The sequence below is a fragment of the Muscardinus avellanarius genome, assembly GCF_963383645.1.
Source record: "Muscardinus avellanarius genome assembly, chromosome: 3".
NCBI lineage: Eukaryota > Metazoa > Chordata > Mammalia > Rodentia > Gliridae > Muscardinus > Muscardinus avellanarius.
The window spans coordinates 165,687,896-165,708,987 of NC_137788.1; positions in this window are offsets into that span (position 1 = coordinate 165,687,896).

The window sequence follows — 21,092 nt, forward strand, 5'->3', positions numbered from 1 at the left end:
CCAGTCCACTTCCAGCCCAATCCATGCACACCATGCGCTGACAAAGACCAGGTGCAGGGCTTTATAGGGTGAGAGGTAAGGGGAGTGCCAACGACATCATAAAAATAGCTCTAAGAAGTCTTTTCTCAGTTCTCCAACTGCATTCATTAATCACAAACCATCAAAATGTCACGTACTACCTAGACATGTTACAATCCATTACACGGCATTGCCAAATCTAATTTATAACATGTATTGAAAGTGACTACATTAAAAAAAAAAAGTCACTGAACTTGCAAAGACCATCTCACAAAGTGAAAAGAAGAGCGAATTTAACACTCACAAATTTTTAAAATTAATATTTTGTAGCCAGGCATGATGGCTCATGCTTGTAATCTCAGTACTTGAGAGGCTGAGGTAGGAGGATCACAGGTTTGAGGACAACCTCAGTAAGTAATGAGACTCTCATCAAACTAGCAAGACCCTGTTTCAAAATAAAGAACTAAAATAGAGCTGGGGTTAGAGCTCAGAAGTAGAATGACCCTGGGCTCAATCCTCAGTAACTCCCAACACACACACACACACACACACACACACACACACACACACACACTTTAATATTTTGACTTTCAATTTTTTTCACTTGTTTTATATTTAATTTTTTAAAGGAAGTAATGTTGTCCAAGGAAGAATGGCAACCACAGAGATGGTTTGGAGGCCTATTGTAGCACAAGAACATGCACACCTTAAAACTGTGATTTGTTGAATTCACTCTATATTGAACACACACCCATTTGTTATTTCTCTAAAGCCGTTTAATAGGTCAACGCTACCCCTGGGATAGACTTTTCCCTCCTTTGCTTACTCATCCTTATTCACGATGAGGTGAGCACTTACGCTCTGCCTTGGCTCCCTACTGACTTGGAAGCAGGTAGTTAATAAAGGGTACTGAGTGCTATTCATTGGAAGAACCATTTGCTGAGTAAGTGGAAGAGAAAGGACTACGGAAACACGAAGCGGCACTATAAAGAGAACTCCAGGCAGCACCGCCCTGTCTGCTGCAGCGTCCGCTCTCCAGAGGCTGAGAAAGTGTGGAGTCCGCATTTCCCTCAGCTCACATCCTCCTTAGCCCACATGTTCCTCCTTAGCTCCCAGGATGAATGTTGGCCCCTTAGCCCAGATTCCTCCTTGGATCATCAAAGATCTTCAGTGACCTGGCCATCTCCTGGCCCTGCTCACAGACCCACATCCGGCTTCTGCCCACTTTCCTTGCCCTCTGGCTGGAGAACTCAGCCCTTTAGTCTAAACTTTGGTTCATTCCATGTCATCTGGTCACATGCCCTCTCCCTGTTGGGAATCAAAAAGTCAGGAGAGTTCTGGAATCTCTGGACTCCACAGCAAGCGTCCCTAGACCATTCATTTAAAAAACAGAACAGGTGTGTGTCATAAGAAGACGCTTAGTAAGCAGGCTGTCCAGTATCACAAGGCTGAGGATGTTTCTCCCTTCTGCCATCTGGGGCAGGGAGGGGGCTCGCCTGGAAACAGTCACTGCCCTCTCCCTGGAGAATCCCCCACTGTGTGGAACACTGGAGAAAACAGGAAAACCAGGTGAGACCAGGAAGGGGAGGGCTCACATGGCGCTTCAGGAGACCGGTCCTTGGCACGTGGGCTTGGTGGCATTGTGAGCGTGGCCAGGCCTTGGCGTCATTCAAGGAGAAGGAGCCAGTTTTACAAAAGCCTGGGCTTGTTTCTGTGGAATCATTTAACACTGCATCTCTGTGCTGCTTTGTGGAGCCAAACACCTGTGACCAAGTCCCAGAAAAGACAAAACTGGAGAGCAGTGATATTTTGGTGATTGTAGTCAGACCCAGAAATGCCTGTGCGCGTATGGCAAATTATCAAAAACAAATGCAAATTCAGACTCAGCTGTGTGTGTTTCTTTTTAAAAATTATATCTGTAGACATTAAATCTACCTCTGAAACTTTTTCTTCTCTGTAGATTCCACACTATTCCAGTCTCTTCTTACCTCTTTCAGTAGCCAGGCATGGTGGCACAGGCCTATAATCCTAGTACTTGGGAAGCTGAGACAAAAAGATTGAAGGTTCAAGGCTAGCCTCAGCAACATTGTGAGACTCTCTTTCAAAAATTAAAACATAAGAAAAGGTGTGTGCAGCTCAGAGGTAGAATGCCCCTGGGTTCAATCCCCATTATCAAGAAGAAGAAGAAAGAAAAAAAGGAGGAGGAGGAGGAGGAGGAGGAGGAGGAGGAGGAGGAGGAGGAATCCATCAGTAGACAGGTTTTTATGGTGTGGTGTGCTGTTTAATGTGTTTTCCTCCATTTCCATCGGCCTTTAGCTTCGTGTTCTCAGCAGATGGTTCTCCCAGTGGAAAACACTTAGCACTCTTATTAATTACCTGCTCTCCCAAGGCCATAGGGAGCCAAGATAGAGCAGGGAGGATTTTCGGGGGAAAAAATGCTCCCCATATCAGGTAACGTGGTGCTATATAAGTTAAATAAAACGTGTGTTTATTGGTTGTGTATTCTAAAATAAAAGAGAATTTGCCTGTGGGCTTTGTCGTCAGAATCTTTGTAAAGGACAAGGAACACAGTGAACAAAACTGCAGGTGAATATGTTGTCCTCCAATGCAGCGAAGGATGTCTTCATCCCAGCGCCTGGGTGGCGTGGTTCATCTCTCACTCTGACAGCGGGAAAAGAAAAATTGACTGTGAGAAAGCCTCAGCTACATTTGTTACTTGATCAATTTTCCCTCCACCTCCTTCAATTCAATTCTGATAAATTTGGCTCAGTTGCTTGGGCTGCTACTCTTGAAAGAAAGCAGCCCTTTCCAGGAGACTGCATCCATCCCAGGCTCGTGCTCAGGTGGGTGGTCCATGGGATCTGTTTGTAGCAGCTCTGCAGACAGATTGAAAAAGAGACGGGAGTAGAGTAGATAAATGACTGCAGAGGCTCAGCTTTCTCCAGAGCAAATCAGGGCTGAGTTGGCTGCCTGGGAGAATGCTGGCACACCTGCAAGGGGTGGTGTGTTTTGTTTTCTCTGCTCACAGGCAAGGAGCTTCTGCTTCTGCAGATGAGCCTCTCCCCCTGCCATCTTATCAACAGCATTGGAGAAGCATCCCTTCAGGAAGGCTCTCTGTATTGATCACCCAGTAAGACACAGCTGTAGGTGGCGCCTGACTGATACCTCTGTGCGTAACAGAGATTTGGATTTGTTTGCATTTTTAAAAGTATGAATTTTTTCTCACATTTTCAAAACTTTAGTAATACGATTATGTACTACAGGGAAAAAGTTACCTAAAAATAACCACCTTGAGAAACAAATTATTTGGAGTTGTGTTCAATATCACGTTTAAAATTCTTAATTGCCTGAATTTCTAAATGAAACTCCAGCATATATTTCACGTGCTGGAATTATTACAAACACATTTCTAAATCATTAAAAGGAAGAAGAAAAGAAACTTGTCTTCAATTGACATTTATGAGTACCTGCAAATTTAAGATAAATTTTATAGCCAGGGGTGGTGGTTGCAAGCCTGGCAATCCCAGTACTTGGGAGACTAAGACAGGAGTATCACAGATTTGAGGCCAGCCTCAGAAATTTTGCAAGGATTTTCAGCAACTGAGTGAGTTGAGTCCCTATTTCCAAATATAAATATATATATATATATATATATATATATATATATATATATATATATATATATATCGGTCTGAGGATGTAGTTCTAGGTTCCATCCTCAGTACCATACGCACACAAATAAAAGTACAACTTATATTTATTTACTAATGTTTAGCATATTCTTACTGGCGCATTATAATTATGCATCATAGCAAGGTTCAAGGTGATACAAAAATCCACGCACACGGCACTTGGTCTGTTTCACTACGCTCCCCGTCACGATGCCCTTCCCTCTTCACACATGTCCATGAGCCTGGTGCTGAGACCTTCATATATGAACACAGCATTATATACTGGAATATGTTAAATTAAAGTTACTAATATTAACATGGGGAGAAAAAAGACAACTGTGGGAAGGGTAAATTGGCATGAGAAAATGGCCGTGAAATTTATTTTCCAATACTTTAAGATATGGGAACCTCAGAGACCGTGTTTCCAAATAAAGTATAAAAAATAGGTCTGGGAGTATAGACTGGAGGTAGAAAAGCCCCTGGGTTCTATCCTCAGTAACACACACACACACACACACACACACACACACACACACACACACACTGAAGATACAGGAACCTCAAAAGAGACAATGTACATCAGACTTTCCTACATGCTGGAACCACGTGAGAGCCGGGGGTGTTCTGTAAAGAGAAGAGGGTACTCGGTGGAGGCTGCTGGGAGCAGGCAGGTGGTGTTAATCCAATCTTGTGGAAAACAGCCAAAAAATAAAAATTTGAAAGACTCAAGTCTGTCAGTGGCTGCTGCCAGTTAAGGGTGACAGCAAGGCACGGCAGCATTGGGGCATTTCCTGAGGTGATGGGCTATTCTCCTGACCAGAGGGCTGGTGGCATGAATCTATACATAAGCTAAAGCTTCTAGAGGTGTGCACCTCAATAAAGGCTCTGCTATTGTATAAATTTTCTCTTTTTTCTTTTGTGGTACTGGGTATTGAATCTGGAGGCATTCTACCTCTGAGCCACATCCCCAGCCCTATTTCTCATTTTGAAACAGAATCTTAATAAGGCTGCTACTCCTTGCCATATGAAATCCAAATTTTTTGCTTCTTGGAATTCTGGGAACCTTGGTTTCTTGCAGTAAAAAATATTGCCCTGATTTCCATAAGCATTGAGAAAAAAAGAGAAAAATTAATCTCAGAATTTGAACACGTCTTGTTTTCCAAAATCAAAACATTGAACGTTAATTCTGTTCTTGGAAGCAGTTGGTGACTGACAGAGGTAAGGACAAGGAAGGAAACAGCAGGCGCTCTTTTTAAGTGGAAATTTCCACATTCTCTAAAAGCAGAGAGCATAGCAGAGTGGGTGGCCTGCAGCTCCGACCACTGTCCCCTCTCTGCTCTCCCCTTGACTCCGACGTTTAGTCTTGCCATTCCATGCATTCTTTCTGTGAAAGGCCTCGTGTGTTTTAACGCCAACTCTGTCTTATCTCGCCTGTAATTTTGCAGTAATGGCTTCATTTGTTCAGCATCAGTACAGTACGCCCTGGCATCCCTGGACTTCACATTCACACTCAACTAACTGTGGATTGAAAATAGAATATTTTAAGGTTGTGTCTCACAGGGACCATGTCCAAAGGCACTCAGAAATGCCCGGCATTTGCCTTACCATCGTGGGTCCACTTACCACAGAGCCCTGAACAAAATTCAGCTGTCCCCAAAGCCTGGTTAGAGAACTGTTTATCTTTATGCCAAGAGGGTTGGGAAAGTGCCCCAGTCTGCATGTGGCGTGCACCTCAGCACACTTGGGTTTGTGCTTCGAGTTATAAACTTCTTATGAGCATCTACATTGAAAAAGTAGGCCTCTAGGGACTATGGTTCCTCCACATGTGGCAAGTGTGGACCAAGCCCGCTTCCCTTATCAAGAGGCAGGAAACCATCAGCAAGGCACTGAAGGCTCCACGCACAAGTCAGAAAGCCAAACTTAAAAATGAGCTTTGAGTAAAGACCAGAAGATTAAAAACAGCATCTGTGAACAACAACACACAATACAGTATACCAACTATGTGCATAGTATTCACACTGATTTAGGTATTATAGGCCATTTAGAGATGATTTACAGTATACAGAAAGATACATGAAGCTTATATGCAAACATGGTGCCATTTTATTTTTTGGTTGTTTTACAATTTCTTTTGTTATTTATTCATTTATTTTGGTGCTGGGGATTGAATTCAGGGATGTTTTACCTCTGGGTAATACCCTCAACCGCTTTTATTCTTTAATTTTGAAATAGTGTGTTGTTAAATTGCTGAGGCCGGCCTCAAACCTGCAATCTTTCTGTCAAGCCTCCCAAGCACTGGGCATAGGTCACAAAACCTGGCTTATTCTGTCAGTTTATAGAAGAGATCTGAGGGTCCTGGATTTTTTTCTCTTTTTTCTTATTGAATTCGTTGAAAATATTGGGGTACCGAAAAATATATGCACACAACTATCAGTGCCCGCCCAACCAGGTGCCCCCCTTACTCACCCTGCAAGCCTTTGAGGTTGGATTTTGCAATTTTGCATGCACTGACAGCATCACTTCTAGTACTGTGTTCTTTATGGCTTCATCCCTCGCCTTCCACAATTCTCCTAAGTTCCTCCGTAATTCTCATTCCCCTGGAGTCTCTGCTCATCTTTCTGATGTTGTTCTTATTTCCAATAGCTCTTTAGCTTCACATATAAGAGGTAACATACATCTACTCGTTCTTTGGAACTGGCTGTGCTCAGAATGATACTCTCCAGATCCACCCATTATCCTGCAAATGGCGTGAGTCTGCTCTTCTTTGTTGTGTGTGTGCGTATACCAAAGTGTTGTGCTCCATTCATCCACCGAGAGAGACGCCTGGGCTGGTTCCATAATCTGGACATTGTAAATTGAGCTGCTATGAACATGGATATACAAGTGTCATTATAATATTCTAATTTCGTTTCCATTGAGGAGACTAATCATTGGGTCACATGATAGCTGCGTTCCCAATCTTCTGAGAGATCTTCCCACTGAGTTCTAAAGTGGCTATACAAGTTTGCAGTCCCATGCTCAGTATAACAGGTCTCCTATTTCCCCATGTCCTGGCCAGTATTTGCTATTATTTGTGTTTTTGATGATCGCCATCTTAACTTGATTTGCACTTTGCTTATTGCTAAAGATGATGAACTTTTCTTCATATATTTATCGGCCATTTGTATTTCTTCTATTGAAGAGTGTCTATGTAGTTTGATTGGCCACATGTTTTTTAGTGTTAAGCTTTTAAGCCCTTTATATTTCTAGATATTAGACTCCTGCCAGATAGGTAGGTAGTAAATATCTTGGCAAATTCTATAGGTTGTCTCTATAGAATCTGTTTGCAGATGACATGATCATTTACATAAAACCCCAATAAAGTTATCTAGAAGATTTATAGAGGTGACAAACCATTTCAACAAAGTAACAGTATACAAAATCAATCTAGGAAAATCATTCGAATATCTTTAAACCAGTCACATTCCACTGAAAAATAGTACAGAAAACAATTGCATTCACAGTAACCTCAAAAGAGATAACAGATTTAGAAATAAGTTTGGGCTAGGAGGTGAAAGACCTCTGCAATTAAAATGATAAATCACTGAAGAGAGAAATCAAAGAAGATTTTAGAAGATGAAAAGACTTCCCATGCTCTTGGATAGACAGAATAAATATAATAAAAATGACTATTCTACCAAAAGCTATCTAAATATTCAATGCAATCCCTACTAAAACATCAACATCATTTTTCACAGACCTAGAGAAATCGGTTATAAAATTTATAAGAAAAAACAAAACACCCAGAATAGCCAAAGTAGTTCTCAGCAATGAAAACCATGCCAGATTCATTATCACAATACCTGACTTCAAACTGTATTACAAAATGATAGTAAGAAAAACAACGGCATGGTACTGGCACAAAAACAGATGCAGTGGAACAGAAAACTTGGAAACAAAGCCCCGTATCTGTAACTAGTTGATCTTTGATAAAGGTGCCTACGACCTACACTGGAGAAAGGACAGCCTCTTTAACACATGCTGTTGGGAAAACAAGCTGTCCATATGTAGAACAATCTAACTAAATACTAATTTCTCACCCTACATAAAAGTCAACTCAAGATGGCTCAAACACCTAAAAATTAGACCAGAAACTTTAAAACTGTAGAAGAGGATATAGAGCCAACATTCCAAAATATAGAAAGGTACAGGTAGAAACTTCCTCACAAAGACCCCAAGGAAATAAAACAAGAATGAATGGGATATAATTAAATTAAAATTTTCTATATCCTGAATTTTAACATGAGAAGTCCTGAGACTAATTTCCCGAATTCTCACTGAAAAATAGCAACGGGTGAATGGACTATTATCCCAACCAACAAAGCGAACAATAATTTCTTATCATCATCTACTATCCAATCAGTGTGCAAACTACACTGATTGCTTCGAACAATGCCTTTTAACGAAGAGTTTGTTTGAAGCCGAGGCAGGTGAGGCCCACTCTTACCTGTGCTTGATGGACAGGTCTCCTGGGCTTTCTTTCCTAATACCTCTCCCTCTTTCTTTCTCTGCCATGTTATTTTTAAAGGAAATTGCATCCCTTGTCCTGAGATTTTTAATACACTCTTGATTGAACTTACTTCTTCCTCTTGTCTTGTTAAACATGCTCCTATGCCCTCTGCACGTTTGAAAACTGATCTGGAGACTTAATTAGACTAAAGTTCAGCTTTTGGGTCAAGAACACATTCTGAGTGGTGCTGGTTCTTTCTTCTGTACCATACTGGGAAGCAGATTTCGCCAGCTTGTTCCATGTTTGCTAGTATTAAGGCTCAACAAATGACTGCAGTGTGCCTTTCATGGAAGGTCAGATTCCCTCAAATGTTCACCTCGTGGCTCTGTCTGCTGCTGGGCTTGCACAATCCCATCATTCACTACATGTGTAAAACACTATTATATCCACACCTTTTCTATTTTTAGTAACTGTTATTCTTCTATATAGAATAATTTACAAGTTTTTCTCTTCAGGAAAGGTTTAAAATTCTCCCAATATTTATAAATTTTCAAAAATAATGACTTATGCTCAAGCAACTTTGACAGTGGCCAAAATTTTTATTCTTAAAGTATTACTACTAACTTGTGAATTTTTATAAATTTAATATAATTTGCTTTACTTGAGTCACTTATTTTTATTATTACTGTGGAATTTCTTTTTCATTTATTTTTAAAACTTTCAAGTGTGGGATATTGTTAAAAATATTTTTAAAAGTGGAACTTGCTACATTTCTCATCTAGGTTTAACAGGATCAACTTGTGACTAATTTTGTTTTCTATACTCTTTGCCTTTCCTGCCCCAGATTATCTTGATATAAGTCCCACACATTACACGGTCTAACAAGTGTTTAAATGTCCCCAATTATCTCACCTTTATACTGTTTGGATAATTAAAATAAGATGCACATCCAGTCATTGATGGTGTGGTTTTAGTGTTTTATTTTTAATTAATGGGATACCCTTCCTTTGTCTTTCTTGGCATTGTATTCAGTGAAGAATGTAATTTATTTGTCTTTTAGAGTTTTCTATGGTCTTGATTTTTCTGGTGTTATAGTTAGATGTAATTCCTCCTGGAAGAACTCATACATTGATGTTTGGAGTTGATGTAATTGACTCCTAAGGGTTGTCATCTCATCATTAGATAAACCTAGTTCAGTGGAATGGTTTTATCTTAGTGGTAAACTAGGCTGCTGAGGTGTGGCTGAGGAAGGTATGTGTTTGGGTCTGTGACTTCAGGGTTTGTGTTTGTGTCTTTGAATCCCCTTACTTGCTGGTTTACTCTCTTCTTTGGCCTCCAGGAGGTGAGGGTGCAGCTTTGTGAACACTCTCTCTTCACTTCCCCTTGCTGTGCCCTGAGTCTGACCCTGACTCCACATGACTGAATCCAGAGTGTCAAAACAAACAAACAAACTATGAGCAAGTAAATCTGTCTTCTTCTAAGTTGCGTAGTCAGACTTCGTGGTCTGTAGCAGTGAGTGTTGACCCAGATGGCTGGCTTGCGTCATGGATTGTGTTTCTCTGTTCTCTATATTTTCTGTAAATAGGAAGACACCTAGAGACTTAATTGGATTCACACTTGACTTTTTCTTCTTTTTTCAGGAGATGATGCCATGGGTAGTAGCATTTCTCCTGTGAGAAGATGTTGGTGCTTGGTTGACTGTCTGTGGTGTTAACAGCCACAGATGGCCAGATGGTGGATGCATTCTTTCCTCAGAGGTTGCAAGAGAGTAACATTCTAATTCTTGATATTTTATATTTATTAGTTGAAAAATGTATCTTTAATGGAAATGTCTTCATCACCATCTATTGGGGTTTTTGAGATACAACTTGTATAAGTCAAGGAGGGTAGATGGCCCATTTCTCCCCTTTACTTATAAGCCTTAAAAATAATTCACTGACATTTCAGTGAACAGTAGGGTGGCTATAGATAACAGTGATGGACTATATATTTAGTTAAAGCTCAGAGAAATGAATTTGAATGTTTTCTTTCAAAAGAAATGATCGTTGTTTGAGGCGGTATATTTTTTCTGATTTGCTTATACAATGTGTACATGTATAGAAACATCATATTGTGTTTCATAAGTATATATAATGCTTATGTATGTTAAAAACTAAAAGTAAATAAGCGAATAAGTAAAATATTCAGTTCCACCGCATCCTCAAAATTAGTGACTTAGCTGCTGTTGTGTTAGCACTGTTATTTAGCATTAAGGTAAATATGCATTAATATATTTATGAATACTGCTGCATTTTCCATCCATTTCCATTATTGTCTTTATTGATATTCATAGTCTTTATTCTTTTACACCAAGAGCCTCTATAGTTGTGCACTGACAATCTTTGATTTTCTAGACTCATCTTGTACAATTCCTGCCCTGACTATGAATCGGTCTCTTTTTTCCAATAGTGCTGGCATCCTTTATTGGGAAATAAGACTTTGAGGACATAATTTGGATGCTAGAAGAGGTCATTGCTGCTGCGTCATTGTTTTTAAATTATAATGTATACACACATATACTGTTATTTATATATTGTTTTAAAACTATTAATATATATGCATAGTTTAAATTTAGGATATATAATATTAATCTAGTTGATCTAATGCTGAGAAACTCTGTTCTGTATATAGTCAATATAGTTAGCCATTTGCTTTGTCCCACAGTATGTGCCTACTTGTCTCAGAGTACAACTATACAAAAATCATCAGGAAAATTATTATTGAAACATTTCAGGTCTTCTCTTTTATTCTTTTAGTCTTTAGGAACATCACACATACACACAAATGCACACACATGCACACACATTCTGTGAGCTATATGATGGTGTTTTAAAGTCTATATAGTTGTGTCTTCAGTAGATACAGATTAATTTATATAATTGTGCCCTCAGTTTACAGGCAATGCCTTTAAATTTTATTTTTGTTTATGTAATATTTATGAAAACAAAGTCAAATCTATAAACATAAGGTGAACTATAAGAAGCCTAGTTTCTATCTCCATTCCCTCCACCCTATTTTCTTCCTTCTTTAACATATAATGACTTAAGTATATTGTTTTGTTTCCATTGTTTTCTATGTGAATTTTCTCTGGCTTTAATACATGATAGCATATCATGTTCTCATGCCTGCTTTTATCATCTTTTTGCCATTTTCCCACCTCATTTTACGTCAGCATTCATAAACTGTATACAAGCCACGGGCCAAATCTAGCTCATCATGTGTTTTGTAAATAAAGTTTTATTGGAGCACAGTCACACACACTCATTTACATATTGCCCATGGTTGTGATGACAGAGTTGAGTAATTGTAGCAGAAGCTGTATATACCACACAAAGACTAAGAACTGAGCTATCTGAAGCCAGGGGTAGTGGCGCACACTTGTAATTCCAGTACTTGGGAGGCTGAGATAGAAGGATCTCACAGGTTCGAAGCCAGCCTCAGCTACTCAGCAACTTAGTGAGACCCTGTTTCCAAATAAAGTATAAAATAAAGGTCTGGAGTATAGCCTGGAGGTAGAAAAGCCCCTGGGTTCCACCCCCAGTACCACCAAAAAAAAAAAAGAAAGAAAGAAAGAAAGAAAGAGAGAGAGAAAGAAAGAAAGAGAGAAAGAAAGAGAGAAAAGAAAAAAAAAGAACTGAGCTATCTGATGTATGGCAGAAAAAGTTTGTTGCTGACACCTCTTATGTTACTGAATCAATCCACACCTTTGTAGTATTCTTTCCTTGCTGTAGTGGTATAGGTGTATTAGATTCTTGTGTGTGCTATAACAAGTTGTCACAAAGTTGGTGACTTAAGACAACAGAATTGTATTATCAGACAGCTTCAGAGACCAAAAGTAAAAAATTCGTGCTGATGGGTGTGTTGGTTAGCTTTCTTCACCATGACAAAATACTTAAGAAAAAAAGAAAGATGTATTCTGGCTCCTGTTTAGAGGTGTCATTCCATAGACAGGGAGCTCCATTGTTTTCTGAATGGATGTGGCAGAGGAAAGTTGCTCAGCTCATGGTGGTTGGGGAGCATGGGGCTGGGGAAGAGCTGGAACAAGATATAGTTTCCAATGTTATTTCCTCAAGAACACATGACTCCAACTACCCCTCCCCCGCCGCACAGTTTCCACCACCTTCCAATAGTCTACTTTGCTAGGAATCCATCAATAGATGAAGAACTGATGATATCAGAGTCCTCGTGATCTAATCACATGTCCAAAGCTCCACCTGTAAACACAGTCACACTGAGACCAAGCCTTCAGCACCTGAGCCTTTGGGGGTGGTCCAGATTTAAAGTATAACACTAGGTCAACCTCAAGGCGTTGGCATGTTCCCCTGGACTGCTGCAGGTGAGACTGCACTCTGCCTCTTCCAGCTCTCGAAGACCGCTATCTTCTTTGCTTGTAAAATCTCACTCAAATCAATGCCACCATCTTGAAAACTTTTCCTCTTCCATTGCCACTTTTCCTTCATCTCTGTGTTTCAAATCTCCTTTGTCTTTCTAATAAGGCTGCACTTAGGACTCATCACAAAATCCTTACCTTGATAATATCTATAAAGGATCTTTGTTGATTTGAATGTTTGAAAGTAACATTCCCAGGCTCCAGGTATTAATATGTGATTTTCATGGCGGGAGAGAGAAGGGCAACTTTAAACCTGTGATGAATTGCGTAGTACTCCTTTTGCTGTGCATTTTGTGTGTGTGTGTTTTTTTTTTTTTTAGTCTCTGCTTTATAAATTATGCTGCATTATGCAAGAAACTTTTTTACTTTTACCAGCGCAGTACTTTGGTGCAGATTCTTACAAGTAGTAATGCTCGATTTGAGGTGAATGTGCACGCAGTTATTTTGCATAGTGGAATACCTTCTTTGGAAGAGCAGTACTAATTTGCATTCTCTAAGGACCATGGGTAAGCTTTCTTTTCATGCTCGCTTTTCACCATCTCTTATTGCCATTGAGTCGGCTTTGCCTTTTTTATCCCTGATTTCTAGAACCATTTCTATCTGTTTGAATATCTATGAATATACTAACAATTAATATCATCTAATAACAGTTGAACATATATTCTAAAGATAACTGTGTCCTAGCAACATTAATTGATATCAACAAAACAGAATATCAAAAAACTCAAGGGAGGCAAGGAACCTATCAGTGTAAGAAAAACCTAGCACCAATGTCTCTTTTCTGTTGATCATTTTTCACACATTCTAAACTGCACCAGTTCCCCTGCCCCTGGATTCAGGGTTACGCCAGTAGAGGAAAGAGTTCAATTTGTCATGTGATAGTCAGTGCAAAACATTTAGATTGGTGTCTTTAAACTTTGAAGCTGGCTTCTGAAACAAAAATCTTCCTAAAACTAACTTAGAAAACATTAATTAGATATATAGGTCAAAGTCTTTCTGTTTTGATTTGCTTTTTTGGCATAAATACATTTTAGTTTTTAAATGAGGGCCCCTACATGATCATATCTATTTTAGCAAAAGACCTTTTGCACTGTTTCACCTATACCATCTGTACAATCCCATGAATTGTTCATTAGGTTCTAATTAACTCACCCAGTGGGAACAGAAAGGCCCAGAGAGGTCAGAATTCTGCAAATGTCTGCATTCATTTCATATTTACTTAGAGGAAGCTCCTACAACTTTCAGCAAAGTCCAGTAAGATTTCCGGGTGGACCGAGACTACAGAAACTCCCTGTTCATGTCTGGTAACATGCTCAGTCTTATTATTCTTTAGGAAAAATATCATAGAGATTTGTTGATGAAAAAAATGGCTCCATTGGTGCTGTCAACTGGCTTAGCCTCTGGGAACGAGCTGGAAAGATGGGGCCACCTGGGTGGGTCCTACCCTGGGACCAGATACTTCAGCTTTTAAAATACCAGCAGACCATTTATTTTTCTGTGTGTGTGTTTTGTTTTATTTTTATCTTCTTTACCTTTCATGACTGGCACTGTGTTATTTCCCTCTTTTTATTCATTCACTCATATGCGGTAATTATACATCATAGTGATACACACCGGCAACCACAGAACGCTGGTGTATTCACCTCCCCATCCCACATACGCTTAGCGAGACATGGGTGTGACATTATTTGAACTCCTTCCTCTTTTAGTCCTTCCTTTTCCCCTTCCCATCTTTTAAACCCAATCCCTTTCCACTATTATAATGGCTTTTTATTTATTTGAAGTCTCTTTTGTTTTCTATTTTTTCTCTAATTTATATGTATGAGGGAAGACAGGTGAGCCAGTAATCACAGTCAGACATCACAGTAACACATGCTTCTAGCAGCATAATCTACAAGTTATATAATTAGGCGAGGTGTCCATCAGCAGACAAATGGGCAAAGAAAATGTGGCACATGCCACAACGGAATGTTACTTAGTCAAAATGAAGAATAAAATTATGACCTTTGCACGAAAATGAATGGGAGTAGAGAATATGCTACATGAGAATCATGGACCCTTTAAAATGAGCTGCTTGGGAGAAAGGATTGGTCAAATTTCTCTGAGCCATCCATTTTTGAGATGACTTTTTTCTATTATTTCTAGAATGTGTTTGTTGGCATCCAGTGATAACAGCAGCACACCTGCCACCGTCCAGCTCAGTTTCTAACAACCCTCAACTCATCACTGCAACATTATTCATGGTAACAACCAGTGTCTTACTTTGAAGTCACTTTAATAGAAATACCATAGACTGAATGGCTTAGAAAAAGCCACTGAAACCTCACATTTCTGGATGCCAGGAGATCCTAGATGCAAGACCCAACAGATGTGAAGTCTGGTGCGAGCCTGTTCTGGCTCACAGGTGGACCCTGCTTGCTGTCTCCCTGTGATAGAAGGGGTGTGGGAGCTCTCTCAGATATCTTTTATATGGCCACCAATATCATTTCTGAAGACATTAATCCCTTAAAATAGATATTTTGAAGCCAGTCAAGAAAGATTACAAAGCCTGGCCTGGTGGCGCATGCTTATAATACCAGCATTCAGGACGCTGAGACCAGAGGATCGCGGTTCGCGGACAGCCTCAGCTACTTAGTGAGGCCCTTTGCAACTCAGTGAGACCCGGTTTCAAAATAAAGAATAAAAAATAGGGCAGGGGGTATAGCTTGGAGGTCGAATGCCCCAGGGTTCCATCCCCATACCCGAAAAAAAAAAAAAAGATTACATAATATGTGCTAATCTCCTTCATGTTACTATAACAAATACCTGAGACAACTAATTTATAAAAAGAAAAAGGTTTGTTTTGGCTTAGAGTTCGGGACATTCCAACTCATGATTGGTTGGGTCTGTTTCTTTGGGGCTTGTGGGGGGGGGGGCAACATATTGTGTTGGGGTAATTTGTAAGAGAAAAACCTCTCATTATGAAGCAGAAAGATGAAGAGGCAGCGGGTCTCTCTCAGGACTCCCTTCCGGGGAGCACACTACAGGACCTGGAGACCTCCCACCAAGCTCCTCCATCTCCAAATAGCACCTCCTTGGGGACCAAAACTGCAACATATGAGTCTCTGGTGGACATTTAAGATCTAATCTGTAGAATAGTATGTAATTCCATTTACTTAAGATTATAGAAAATGCAACTAACTGAGATGACAGACAGTGGCGGTTGCTTGGGCATTTGGGAGTTTCAAATGACTTGAAAAAATTTGGAACTGAAGAATATATTCACTGGCTTGACTAAAATGACGATTCTATGGGTATCTACAAGTGCCAAAACATAAGTTATATGCTATACATTCTTATGCATGCCACTCATACCTAAATAAAATTAAAATACACCATGAGATGCGTGCTTATACTTCTGTAGCACCTTGAATCTCACCACAATGGACAATTACAATACACCAAAAATGTGTAAACGGAACCTTTACGAGCTGATGTTTTCTCTACATAGTTCCCTTCTGAAGACAGGAGACATTGGATTGTGTGGAAAAGCAATCTTTGTGAATCTTTTTTCTTAGCTTGCTCAAACACCAAGAATATGTTTGATTTTCAAAAAAGTCTTGTCTACAGGTTAACCCATCTTGTTAATATTTTCAAAGAACCAGCCTTTTGTTCTGTTAATCTTTTGTATTATTTTTTTGGTGTTATTCTCTATTTCATTGATTTCTGCTGTGGAGATCAGTGTGAAGATTCTTCAGAAAATTAGGAGTGGATCCATAATATGCTCCAATTATGCCACTTCTGGGTATCTTTCCAAAGAGAATGAAATCAGGATATTATAATAATGTATAAATATCCATGTTTATAGCAGCACAATTCACAATATCCAAATTGTGAAACCAACTTAGATGTCCAACAACAATGAGTGGGTTGCAAAATTATGGGATATATATATATATTTTTTTTCAATTCTACTTAGCAGTAAAGAACAAAATTGTGTTCATGCCAGAGGGAATACCAGAGGGACTTTATTTATTTATTTATTTATTTTTGGTGGTACTGGGGTTCTTGGAAGCCCTTCTACCTCCAGGCTACACTCCCAGACCTATTTTATTTTTGGAAACAGGGTCTCTTACGCCAGCGCGGCTGGCTTCGAACCTGCACGATCCTCCTGTCCCCGCCTCCCAAGCGCAGGGATTACGAGCGTGCCCACCACGCCCAGCCAGAGGGACTTTAGATCATGGAGAAGGAGACGCTCTAGGGGAGGGTGGGAGAAGAGTGAGGATGTATGGAAGAGTTATTCCATCGACATCATGTACATACAGGAGAATATTAATATCAACGTATAGGGAAGGAGGGAGACTAGGGAGGAGACAGGGGAAAGCCCTCCAAGTGCTGTGTGTATCACCATTGCTATAATTCACAGTATGATGTGAGACTATAAAGCACCAATAAAAGTGTAAAAAAATCTTATCTAAATCAAGAGATTTTTTATTGCTTACTTTGATACTGTCTGAACATGTATGCAAAAGGAATACCAGTTACAGTGTTGGGTGTTGAATTTCTGTTTAGACGCTAAGTTTTCCTTGTGATAAGTTAACTCATCTTGTGACTAGGCTCGGTGGGTCACAAACATGCCCTTCCGTAAACCGTAACCAGGCACAACAGAAAGGTCACAGGCAGAGGAAAGAGAAGCCTGCGTTCCTGGGAAGCACTACCAGCAGCAAGAATGTAGGTAAGGCATTTAAATTGATAAGTCTCGGGTTTTCTTTTGTCAAAGTGGAAAAGTAATTTCCATTTTGCTTATCAGTTGTGACCAAGTAAAATAACATTTTCCACATGTTTTTACAAAGAAAAATGAATGATGGACTCTAGATTTTCTTATATTACTTAATGGATGAACTTTTAGGAGTCATGTATCCACTGATACGTAGGCACAAATCCACTTTTGATAAGGTTAGAACGTTTGTTCTACTAGGATGCTTTTCAACCATCTGCTTAATATTTGTTGAATACAGCATTGCCATACTGTACATTAATTTTTCCTTATAATTAATCAAATGTGCTTTATTTCTTCTCTTGAACATTTCCGTGGCAGTGCAGGGCTCCGTTATGCAGTTCTAGCAGACATCAGACAAAGATCTTAAAATAGAATCCAACTTCAGCACTTTCCTCCTTCCCCCTGAAGTGTCATGCGAAGAATTCACTGAATAATCGCTCCGGCTCTCAGTACCATGTCACCAGTGGTTATAAATATGCAACTTGAAAAAAAGCACTTGAAATCTTACACAGTCCATTCAGCACCTTTTATGTTACAAGTAGAATAATAAAATGGAAGAGAAAAACTATGTTGTTACACAATGAGAATCACGTGTGGTGTTTGTACAGAAGCGTGTGTCTCAAAACGTACACCATTGTGTTCTAGTGGGATGTCCACATCAGTAACACACTGATTACATTGTACCTGCTATAAAAAGTTGTTAAATCTTGAATGTATTATTATTATTATTATTATTATTATTATTATTTATTATTATTTTCCTGGTTTGGGGATAGAACCCAGGGGCATTCGACCTCCGAGCTACACCCCCTGCCCTATTTTTTATTCTTCATCTTGAAACAGGGTCAAATTGCAGAGGGCCTCACTCAGTAGCTGAGGCTGTCTGTGAACTACAATCCTCCAGTCTAAGTCTCCAGAACTCTAATATTACAAGCATGCACTACCATACCTGGCTCTTAAATGTATTATTTTATAACTAAGGAACAAAGGTGAATTTGCTGTGTCTCTTGGATAATCAAATTAAAGAGAAGAAAATGTTCCCCAAAAGAAGATGAGAGGTTTAAGTCAAGGAAGACCCAACAATGGAGCTTGACTGTGAGACTCAGAGCCCCTTCAGTGACAAGGCCGTTGGTGCCAATGTGTGTGTGGAAACAACGTCAGTTCACAATGGTGAGTCCTGTGGAGCTTTGAGAATGTGTCGACCTTGACACACCACTGTCTCCGATGATACTTTCCACAGGTACATAAGGAAAGACACTTGTCTAAAACTTTTTTTTATTCTTTCACAAATGGAGAGCCTTTAATCCCAGTACTTAGAAAGCTGAGCCAGAAGGATCCTAAGTTTAATGGCAGCCCCAACAATTTAGCAAAACCCTCAGCAACTTAGTGAGACCGTCTTTCAAAATAAAAGCAAAAATGCTGGAGGGGATGAGGTATAATTCAGAGGAAGCGTGTTCCTAGGTTCAGTTCCCAATACCAAAAAATTAAAAATAGGAGCTCAGCACAAATTCTAACCCTGTGTAACAGGCCAGCTCCACAAGTCAAGCCAGGCAGTTTCCTCATGAGCGAGAGCATTATATACATTTTCAGAGAAATGAAAGACAAACAAAGCTAGTCATCTGCACACCCAAAGCTGCTGTCTGCGAGAAAATGACCAGCAAATGCAGCCTCCATTTGCCTTGGAATGTGTCAGGGAAGCCAATAGAGACCTCTCCTGATCAGGGATGATGATCCCTGCCCCCTGCCATCTGCAGTGCAATGAGAGATGAGTGGATAAAGAGAGAAGTCTCGACAGTCAAGTAAAGCAGCCATGATTTCCAAAGGTGGTGACCACAGCTGTGGAAGAAGGCCTCAGAATTAAATTACAGCAAATGCCTGCATGACTCCGGAACGCACTATTGCTCCTCTAGAAATGAAGGCTGTTTCTGGGAAATGGTCACATATGTTTCCTAAATCAGAACAAAAACTGAGGTTGTATGATGTCAGAATAGCTCAGCTTTTAGGACTTGGGGATTGATTTGCTGGAGTGGTTTATGGTCCCTCTCTAAATTATTTTGCTTTTTGGAAGGTACATTGTGATATTATAAATAAGTCTTAGTTTTTTTATATTCTTACAGAGTTTTACAATTCTTTCCTTTCTAAGGTGACTGAGAAAAAGAGATATAGGACACACCAGAGAATCGTGCTTTCTACGAGGTTCAGACCCTGAACTCCTATTTTCCTTTTTATTCTCACGCTGTGACTCAGTATAGTGACTCTTGACGGCTGTGTACACTGCCTTGACATTGAGTTTTCAAATACAGAGTGTGTGCACAAAGATTCAAAGGAGTTCACAGACAATCCGGCAGGCACTTTATCTAATCCTCACAGAAATATTTATTGTACCTGTCTGGGAAATCTTCCATCCAGAGATGCTCATTGCAAGAAACCATCTCGCTATCCCATCTCAGCTCATGTGTGGGCTACATCTTACCCTGCCTAGGACTTAGATCACTCTTGGTTCCATGGGAAGGAAGATGACAGTCTAGTAATATCAGTTCACTCTGGGCAGAAGCTCTGGTGTCCTTGGGTAAAATTTCTTCTTGGTGCATAGATATTATCATTTTTAAAACTCAATTCTGCTAATTTAATGCCAAGCTTATAATAGGTTTTAACAAATGATAATTGTCTCTTTTCAAAAGCCAAATAGTTGCTTAACAATATGGTAAAGCAAGCATTTTTGTATTAACCTGAGAAATAGCTGTGTCAGGAAAATAAAAGCCTTCTTTATGTAAGATCAGCACAACTTATTTTTTATTTTTGAAAATGTACTCAATACTGTATTTGCTTATTTCCATTTTGAACACTGCGCCCATAACACCAGCACATCCATACCATGTATCTTAATATCACTAGTCAAAAAAAATTCTACCTCCCTATAAACACATACATATTTTTCTTTGCTTTCATGTGTGCTTTTATATCTCAGTTTAAGGAATTTATTTTTTTCACTGCTGGGGACTGAACTCATGGCCTTGCGCATGCTGGGCAACAGCTCCACCACTAAGCAATATCTGTAGCCAAATAATGTTATTCCCAGGCTCCTCCTGGACAACATGATAATATGTATGGATTAAACTATTTAGAAGTCTACTCTGTCCTCAAATTAAGTAATTTTAGAAGAAGTGAAGATACTTTCAATAACTGAGACTCTTCCAGGAGGAGCTCCGGTGTACAGAGGCAATAAACAACCTTCAGCTTTAAAACCACAGATATTTGTTTCTGGAGATTGTTACCTGTCCATCCATGGTGGGCAGGGCAGCTCGTATTTCTGGTGATTCAAGCCATCTGGTTGACAGGTCAGCTGCAGCCTCTATCAAATGTGGCTCAGCACCACACAGGCAGAGTAGGTAGAGTCCTGAATAGCCCCACTGGGGAAGCCAAGTCTTTCTTCCCTTGCCTGCCCCTCTGATCTCTAAGAGATTAGGGAAGAGCAACCATATTCAGTGGCCCAGAAAGTAGAAACCCAAAGATGTTTCTACTCTTAGATACTAGAAACAGTGGGCAGAGTGGCCAGTGAGAGAGAATGACCATCAGTGTAGTGTGGGATTAGGAAGAGGGGTAAAGTTCCTGTGGGAAGATGGCACCAACATCAAGAAAAATTTGGTCTCAAATGAGTCATTGCCTTTGAAGACTCTTGAGAGGCACATAGCCTGAGATGAAGACACCTGTAGAATTAGAGATACA